We start from the raw sequence: 10,085 nt of genomic DNA on the forward strand, positions 1-10,085 counted from the left end.
TCCTAGGCTGGAAGGTCAGATGCAGGATAGATGACAGAGGGTATGGAAGGCAAGCGAGGCATTGCATTTGTCTTGCTGCTTACGCCCGTACGCGCCCAAAGAAATAGGGAGAGCAGTAAGGAGGTGAGACCACATGGTAGGAGAAATGGTGCGCACAGATAGTTGCAGCGACAAGCAGGAGGCGGCGATAGCGAGGGAGGAGGGGCGTGCTGCAATGCCGGGCGCGGGGGGGGGATAGTTTTCATTCGGAATTGAAAACCGCAGGATATTAAGCCGAAACACATTTTTCCTTTGCCTTGGTCTGGGAAAAGGCCATGGGTGGAGCACGTACTCTGCAGGCAGCAGAAGGAGGAACCCTCGAGTTGCAGTGGGGCAGGAGAACGAATCTTTGTAGCCGTGCATGGGAATTGGCACGAATTGGGGCCAAGGTTGCGCAGTTAGTTTTTTTGGGAAGACAGGAAGAAAGAATCTCCCGATCAAGTTAATTAATGAATGGTGGAATAGAAAGAGATCCTATCCTTTTACATGCTATTCTCCAAAAGTCCAAAGGTGCATTCATTTTTTGGCATACTTAACTAACAAAGGCTTTTAGAGAATAAATGAATAAACAATATTTAAGAGTTTGATCCCATGATGTGTAACATTGATAAAGGGTCCTTTCATTTAAGGATTTCAAAAAGAACTATTTTATTAAATTATTTTGTCATTTTTATGCTTATTAGATTTACTATTTTAGTAAAAAATAAACAAATATTTTTTGTTTTGATTTTTTAAAGAAACTTATTGAAAAGACTAGTAAAAAATTATAGATTTTTTTTCAAACTCACAATTGTGAGTAGATGTATTGTATTAAATACCAAAAAATGTATAGTAGTCTCAAGCTCATATCAACTATGGAGGGCCTTTTGAGACATCAGAAGGCTTACACAACGCCAAGTAATGGCGAGCCATTACCCACGCAACCTTACTTGTTGCAAGAGGCCATGCCTACAATAATCAGTTCATTGCTTTCGTGGATAATGTCCTTGAAGCTAGCTGCCATGGTGTCATTCTCAAAAATCCGACAGTTCTTGGCTTTCCACAAGTGCTGAAAATAGCAGAATCTGACAGTTTGAGTACATATCAGCAACTCTTGGCTTTCAATTGTAAGTGAGAGGCCATGTTTTTACCCTTTAAAAATAGGTTTTTAAACTCTCATGACCCCTCAATAGTCACTTTTTTGCCTTTTAAAGGTCCCCCATGGAGACTTCAACTTGTTTCTTTTCGGCAAAACTCACTATCATGAGTGAGGTTATATTAATCATAGCCTTCACTTTTGTAAATGTTTTCCCCCAAACTCACAATAGTGAGTGTATAAATTGTATTCACCAAGAAATGTACAAAGGAACCTCCAGCTCGTACCGAGCCTTGAGGGAACATGGATTACATTTGAAAGCCCCATGGTTCCTCCAAGAGGCAATCCACCGTCCCTCAATAAACAGTTCTATCCTGACAACACTGAGTTGATGCCTCAGTGCCATTAGTCCGAGGTCTTCCTCCTACCAATGGTGACAATCAGTTCCATGCTCTCCAGTACTATTTCAAAGAAGCTTATAGGTGCTTCACTTTTGCAGTTTAGAATAGATATTTTGCGTTGACAAAACATCTATTTTAAACTACAAAAGTGAAGGGCAAGCCTACAAGAAATGAAAAGCCTTTTGACAATATAAAGTCAAAAGACATTTTACTCTACATAGAATAAATGTACCATTCTAAATGCACATAACATAAAAATGTAATTTTAATGAACATTTTGTTATTTAATAAAAATTTGAATTTTGAAGGTATAATTGGTTTGATTGTTTCAAGGGCCTTTTTTCAAGACCAATATTGATGTTTTTTAGAAATTTATGAAAGTTTCTATTTCTTAATTGAGATTGAGAAAAGGGAGAAAACTCGCCTATCCATGCATCGACTCAGGGGTTGTCGCTTTGAGAAGATGCATGCAATTAAAGGAGTTGTTATCCACATTATTGACCCATGAGAGAGAGAGAGAGAGAGAGAGAGAGAGAGAGAGAGAGATATTACCATCAAATGCATAGGGACTATGTTTCACTAGGGGCACCCTTGCCCTTCAAATTTCCAAGATATTATGATTTTCTTGGTATTATAGTGTATTATTTGAAAGATTGCCTAGTTGGAGCAACTTTTACCAGTTTTGACATATTTTGGCCTAGAGAGAGAGAGAGAGAAAGAGAGGACAAATTTTTAGTGCCCAACGAATGATGCAACAAGGAGAAGGGAAGAGAGAGCAAAATGTTTAAGGGTGTAGGAACAATTTAAAGAGGCAATGACGTTGTACATAACAAGTGTTCATCACTTGAATACCTACGGGGAGGAAGAGAGAGAGAAGAAGAATACAAAGAAGAGAATTTTTAATGCCATAGGAACAATCCCACATATATATCCAAGAACTTATGTGAGAAGACAAGAACTTAAAACATTGTCCTAATGATCTCTCTCTCCCTCTCCCTCTCTCTCTCTCTTTCTCTCTCTCAAGTCATAGCCAATCATAGCCATCTATACTTTCTTTAAAGAGATTGAAAAAAAAAAGATCGCTCGCACTGTCCACCCATGAGCTACCCTGCCATGAAGACAAGGTGTATGTGTATGCATACACGAGCTCCAAGAAAGTTGTTATCCACCCAACACATGGATGTGTGTATGTGTGTGTGTGAGAGAGAGAGAGAGAGAGATTTGGGGGGGGACACATGAGGGAAGCATATAAATTTTGAATGTCATAGTTACCATATTGGAACAACAACAAAAGGCTTCAAGATCTGTGTGTGTGTGTGTGTGTGTACACACACACAGAGGCATATAGAGAGAGAGATTTTGATATGATAAGAACAGCCATAACTGCTCTCAAATATATACCCATAGAGTCTTGAATGCAACCGCACACTTTGTGTGTGTATATGAGAGAGAGAGAGAGAGAGAGAGAGAGAGAGAGAGAGAGAGAGAGATCTTGATTGATGCGTGTCATCTCTATATCCTTTCAATTTTATCAAATGCTTCAAATCTTTCAAATATTTGGATTCTTTCTATGACATTAGAATATTTTGTAACTTCTTTATTGACATTAAAAGTTTCATTAACTCTTGACCTATCCACACGTAACCTCCCAGTAACTCTCCCCTTCTACCCCTGCATGGTGATGATGAGAGAGGATGCTCGTAACCCAACATATCAACAAAGAGCAGTGGCCATGTGTGTGTCTCCCTTGACTCATTGATGTGCCACTCTCTCTCTCTCTCTCTCTCTCTCTCTCTCACAGCCCAAGCCCTTGAGACCTTCTTACACTTGTCCTTTGTAGCCAAAACAACCTTATTGAGGTATCTACAATGCACATTTCCTCCCCATTAAGATGCACACCAAAATACTAATAAAATTTGTAATTTTAGAGCATTTTAAAACTATTTTTCCTCACTTTACTTCCTCTCAACCTGGCTTGAGACTGTCTAATCTAGACTCTCAACCACTAAGTTTAGGGAAACCTTCTCAAAACCCTATTTGGCAAGGAGTCATCCTATTGCATATCACACACAAAGAGAGAGAGAGAGAGAGAGAGAGAGAGAGAGAGAGAGAGAGAGAGAATGAGGAGGAAGAAGAGATACACATGAGACCTAGAAAATGTAGCCCATGAGTCTTGATTCTTGAACACAAGTGCTCATATGCTTGCATACTTTCTAATGGAGGGAGGAGAGGGTGGGATTTTTAATATCGTAGAAACAATCACAATGACCTCAAAGTGTGTGTGTGTGTGTGTGTGTGTGTGAGATATATATATATATATATATATATATATATATATGAGTTCTTTTTCTTTAACATTTCATTTCACAGCCTCACATGGCTTGACTTTTCTTGCATTCTATAACTTAATTCTAGTCAATATTCAAGAAATTCTGAGATTCATCATCCTTAAAGGTTAGATTGACTTATGCATCAAATACAACATGTAGATGACTTGAAGACTATGGATGTAATGGTGGCATTTGACGAATTGAATTCAAGAATTTTTTTTAAGAGAGAGAATGATGCTCATACTCTCAAATTTTCAAGGGACATACTATATATACAAAAAGAGATTCTTCTTCACTCCTCAATGTCCAATATCACATTTAAGGAGTAGGAGCTAAGCCAAATTGTTGGTAGAGTATAGATTGTGTGCAAGGGAATATGCTCAAGCATGTAAATAGTCGAATACAGTTTGCTCTCTCAAAGAGGAACATGATTATATAATTTGGGGAGAGAGGGAGAGAGAGATCAATGACATGCATGATTTCAAGTCACAACCTAAATTTTGCACCACGTCCTTCACTTTAGCATAATGGCCAAAACTCTTGCAAAAATAAACAATTAGTGACCTTATTTTGCTTTTATTTTGTCATAAAATCTAATATCTATCTATCCCAAATGATTTTCTCATATTGAAATGATAATTTAATATGGGAAAATGAATGGCAACAAGAGTTAGAATATAGATATCTGCTTTTAATCCTATCTCAACACAAGCACAAGACCAAAAGGGGAGAAGTCTACATCTCATTAAGGGTCCAAAAAGGAGATGGTCGACCAAAGAGCAATGAGCATATAATGGAGCTTAAACTTACCTTTGGGATAGCTTCATTAAAGACCTCCAAAGGTTAGTGTTAAGAGTCCTAAGATCTAGGACCTTTAAGTACTTTAGACCTTAGGCAAGCTAGGCATGTGTTTGAGGTACTTGTCGCGCTTGAGTTGACTAAGGTGCTTGTCGTACTTGAGTTGACTAAGGTGCTTGAGGTGCTTGGCACGCTTGAGTTGACTAGTATGCATGCTTAGAGTCATGTTTGTGATGACGACGTCTCCCAAACACCAAGTAGAATTTCTCACTCTACTTTGGGATTATGATATGGACTACAGAGCAGACATGCTTGCAACAGCTAAGTCTCCCAAGTACCAAATGGACTAGTCATCCATTCTGAAATGATGTTGTAGGTTAAAAAGGAATCCTCTACCCGCTAAGAAATGTAGACTAATTACTAAGGCTTTAACTTCTCTATCCCATAGTCGAGAATGACTATGGTTTCAAGAGAGAGGTAATGTCATAAAATCTAATATCTACCTATCCCAAATGATTTTTTCATATCGAACTGATCATTTAATGTGGAAAAATGAATGGGAACAAGAGTTAGAATATAGATATGTGCTTTTAGACCTATCTCAACACAGTACCAAAAGGGATAAGTCTACATCTCATTAAGGGTCCAAAAAGGAGATGGTCTACCAAAGAGCAATGAGCATATAATGGAGCTTAAAAGACCTTAGGGTTAGCTTCATTAAAAACCTCCAAAGGTTAGTGTTAAAAGTCCTTACACTTAGGACCTTTAGGTACTTTAGACCTTAGGCAAGCTAGGCATGTGCTTGAGGTGCTTATCGTGCTTGAATGGACTAAGATGCTTGAAGTGCTTGTCGTGCTTGGTGACCAAGGTGCTTGAGGTTACAAAGGAGGAGGTGAGCCCTAAAGGTAGGGGGATGAGAGAGAATACACTCTCTCTCTCTCTCTCTCTCTCTCTCTCTCTCAAGGCAAGCCAAGGCTCAAGAGACATTAAGGACACATATCAAGCACCTACCCATGCTGCCCTCGTGCTATGCCTAAAGCCTATTTGATGGCTTTTAGGGAGGTCCTGCGAGAATTTAGATGCATGTAATTAATTAATTAAGCTCTCTCTCTCTCTCTCTCTGTCTCTCTCTCAAAGGGGGAAATAAGGACACCTGTCCAAATGCTACCCCTATTGCTTGAAATGACCATAGCCTGTGATTGGCCAGGCTTGGCAAGGGCCAATAAGGATCAAGCTAGAGTAATGGGAGAGAGGGGTCGACCAAGGCTAGGCAAGACTATCATTTTGACTCATTCACACACACACACACACACACACTCACACATTCTCTCAATGTTTGAGCAAGAACTCCATCTCCTTCTCCAAGTTGCTTGAGAAGTAGAGAGCCTACACCGACACCTCTTGGCTATGGAATGCAAATCCAACCAAGAGTCAAGCTTCAATCTCATGCTCATCTTCTCTAACATCTATATTACTGTGCTAAGCTAAGCTCCAAGAGTAGTCTATGGTAAGGAAAGTACTTCTTTCTCGTATGATACTTCTTCTTCCTCTTCCATTCCCTCATTGCCTGCTAGCTCTCTCCACCTTTGAAGGTGTTTAAGGTCTTGGGCCGGGGACAAGTTAATGCTTTTGCAAGTTAGTTAGGGGCATAATTTTGGTGCATGAAGCTTACCATCTTCATGGCATCGACAAGTTATCAAGGAACACAAAGTATGTATTGTACCAAGTCTCTCTTCAAGGGGGAATCTATCAGACAAAAGCCTTTTGGAGGGGCGGGGGGCTCCAAGTAAATCAAGTCCTCAATTGTTGTCAAATTCTTTGTTTCTCTCTCTCTCTCTCTCTCTCTCTCTCTCACACACACACACACACACACACACACACACACACACACACACACACACACACACACACACACACACACACACATTTGCAAGTATTGTTTATGCCAAGCTAACTAGGTACAATGTTCATTTTCCTGCCTTTAATCAAGTACTCTCCTTTTGCTCTTTAAGAATTCTCTTAAGGAAATGCTCACTATTGTCATAAAATCTAATATCTAATATCTAATATCTAATATCTAACCAACCCAAATGGTTTTCTCATATTAAATTGATCACTTAATGTGGGAGAATAAACGGGAACAAGTGTCAAGATATAGACATGTGCTTATAGATCTATCTCAACACGGGGCCAATGGTAAAGGGGCCCAAATGAGAGATGGTCTATCAAAGAGCAAGGCTAACAAATGGAGCATAAGACCTTAGGGTTAGCTTCATTGAAGACCTCCAATAATGTGTGTAAAAGGCCTTTGACCTTAGGTAAGCTAGGGTTGAGCTTGAGGCGCGGGAACTCGACCCAGCTCGAGGTGCTTGTCCTGCTTGTCATGCTTGATGACTAAGGTGCTTGATGATTGAGATGCTTGAGGTGCTTAATTATTGAGATGCTTGACATGCCTGAGATGCTAGGGTTGCACTTGAGGTGAGAACCCAGCCCAAGCTTAAAGTGCTTATAAGCCAAGCTTGTGGTGGGAACTGGGCCTATGCATGAGGGGCTTGAGGTGTCAAAAAGTCAAAGATTCAATCCCTACAAGGAGGGGGCGAGCCCTACATGAGGGGGGATGAAAGAGAACACCCACACACTCACACAAGGCATGCATGGTACAAAGAAAGCAAAAGGGACACATGTCAAGTTCCTCCTCATGTTGCCCTCATGGTGTGCCTGAAGCCTATTGGTTGGCCACCCAAGGGGTCCAATAATAATTTAGGAGATTTAATTAATTGATTTAGCATTTATCTAGCCCTCTCTCTCAAAGGGGAAAGGGGGACACTTGTCTCAAGGCTACCCTTGCTGCTTGTAATGCCTCCTGCTTGTGATTGGCTAGGCATGGAGGGGTCCAATGAGCTTCAAGCATGAGCTACAAGGGGGGGTCGACCCAAGCAAGCTAGGGGGTTGCTTAGGGGGTATACTCACCCACACACACTCACAAACACTCTCATTGTGTGCTATGCAAAGTGCAAGAGCTCCCTCTCCTTCTCCAAGCAAGTAGAGGTTGAGAGCCTACACCAACACTCTTGGATATGGAGTGCAAATCCAACCAAGAGCCATTCTTCAATGATTAAGCTTGCCATCTCCTTCTTCTTCATTACTATGCTATTATGTATGCTAGCAACAAGAGTTATGATAAGTGAGGAACTAATTCTTTCTCCTACAAAATGTTTCTTCTTCCTCTTCCCTACCCTCATTCCCTTCTAGCTCTCTCCACCTTCGAAGGTGTTTGAGGTCTTGGGACTGAGGCTTGGGATAGTTAAAGCTTTCTTCAAGTTTATGTTATGTTTGTGATGCATGAAGCTTTCCATCTTCATTGCATCACCTAGGTCACAAGGAACACAAAGATTGTATTGTAACAAGTCTCTCTTAATGGGAGAAATCATAATACAAATGCCTATTGGAGGGGGGACCGGCTCCACATAAATCCGGTCCTCAACTGTTGTCATGTTCTTTAAATTCTCTCTCTTGCAAAAGTATTGTTCATGCCAAGTTAACTAATTGCTATGATTATGTTGCTATCTTCAACTATGTTCACCCGCTATGCTCACAAAGTCATTTCTCAAAAGTACTTTCATTAATTTCCGCTACTCTCAAGTTAAATAGGCCAATTCCATTACACTATAGTTACTTTAATTCCACTACAATCAATGTTATAGCCATATTCCATTACAATTTTCTATCATATTTTAAGGTTCAAATGGTGTGAAAGTGTAATGAACAAATATTGTGCACCTTATTGTACTAAGTTACTTATGCATTTTTGTGATTATGTGATGTTGTACACTATTATCATGTTTGTGCACAAAACATAAATAAGACACAAGAAAGTAGGACATCTGCAAAGCAAAGTAGATGAAAGGGTCAATCACATCTTGATATTAAGAAAATCCAACTCGTCTCTTTAAAACTTGAAGCTCTCTTGGTACATTGGAAATTATGAGACCTAATCTTTTCACGACTCAACGCTTAGACATTAAAAGTTTTATGAGTACACAGTGTAGTGTAGAAGTTATGGGCCTTCATCTTTAAAAACTTGTTGACTTACCCACTGTGTACTTCTAGACTTGGTAACACTTTTTCCGATCCTAGTTAAACCAAGGGAAAGACGTCCTTCCTACTATATAGGAGGTTATGATGTTCACTACTACCATGTCTTATTCACAAGAAAGACGCAATGATAGAAATAAGTAAGAGAGTGGAGCTAATACATTGAATCCAATTGTGCTCCAAAAGGAGGACTCTCTCTCTCCCTCTCTCTCTCTCTTCACCCCAATAAAGGTAGAACACTCCTAAATTTGTTGAACAAGGGCTATACCCTCATGAAAAATAATGTCTATAAGAAACTCCTAAATTTGTTGAACAAGGGCTATACCCTCATGAAAAATAATGTCTATAAGAAACTCCCAAGCTTGGTATCAATGAATGCTTTGCAACATCTTACATGTATTCATGTTTGTTAGAATCTATCAAGAGATTGTGTCATGCATCACTTTTAGAAATGCAACATACTATACATGTAGGAAAGAGTGTTAATAATGTTCTACTTTGGAAGAGAAGATAGCCCTATGAGAATAGAGGTGATGTTTCCTTGGCCGCAGCAATGCATGGGTCACATACTAGTTGTTATTTTGTAAGTGCTTAGAGAAATGATGATATTGAGTGTCTTTGAAGAGATTTGCGGGGATTAGTGATCTAGAGATCATGTCTCCTTTTGCTATTTGCAAAACCAATTAGATAGTTTAACTCGTATACATGCACTGTTGCTGCAAGAGACAATGCATGTGTATGTATTTGCAAAACCCACCAGATAGTTTAACTCATATACATGCATTGTCACTGCAAGAGACTACGGATTATGTGTGTTGACCTTTGATGTGCAAGAGTACTCGTCATAGGTTAATGATATTTTTGGGACATCTTTAGTACATTTTTCTAATGATATACTAGAATTTCACCCTTTGCAAATGATGGTGAAGACTTCTAAAACATGCATGATGCATATCAATATATATAGGGCGCATTGTGGGTTTTGGAAATTGTAAAGGAGGGAGCAAGTGTTATTTTATTTTATAAAGGGGGCCACTTCCTACAAGCAATAAGGTAAGGGGGCTAATATAGTGACGACCTCCGATCCTAAGCTTACGGGCTAGTATGGTATGTCCCCTCCACTTACACATGTGCCAGGTTGTATAGATGGTGCTCTTTTATATGTCAGGTCAATGGTTTGGATCTGCTCTACTTTTGGCGCACTCATGCTATATTTTATCAAACTGTTTACCTCTAAATTGCATTTCTCTTCATTGTAAGACCTCACAATTTTTTTTCGCTTGTATCAGAGAAGCCTTGCGAGGGATTTTGTGTGGCAATGTTGCAAATCTTGCTCAAGAGAGAAAA

Source organism: Adiantum capillus-veneris, chromosome 16 (assembly GCF_014529385.1).
Source record: "Adiantum capillus-veneris isolate H3 chromosome 16, ASM1452938v2, whole genome shotgun sequence".
Classification (NCBI taxonomy): Eukaryota; Viridiplantae; Streptophyta; class Polypodiopsida; order Polypodiales; family Pteridaceae; genus Adiantum; species Adiantum capillus-veneris.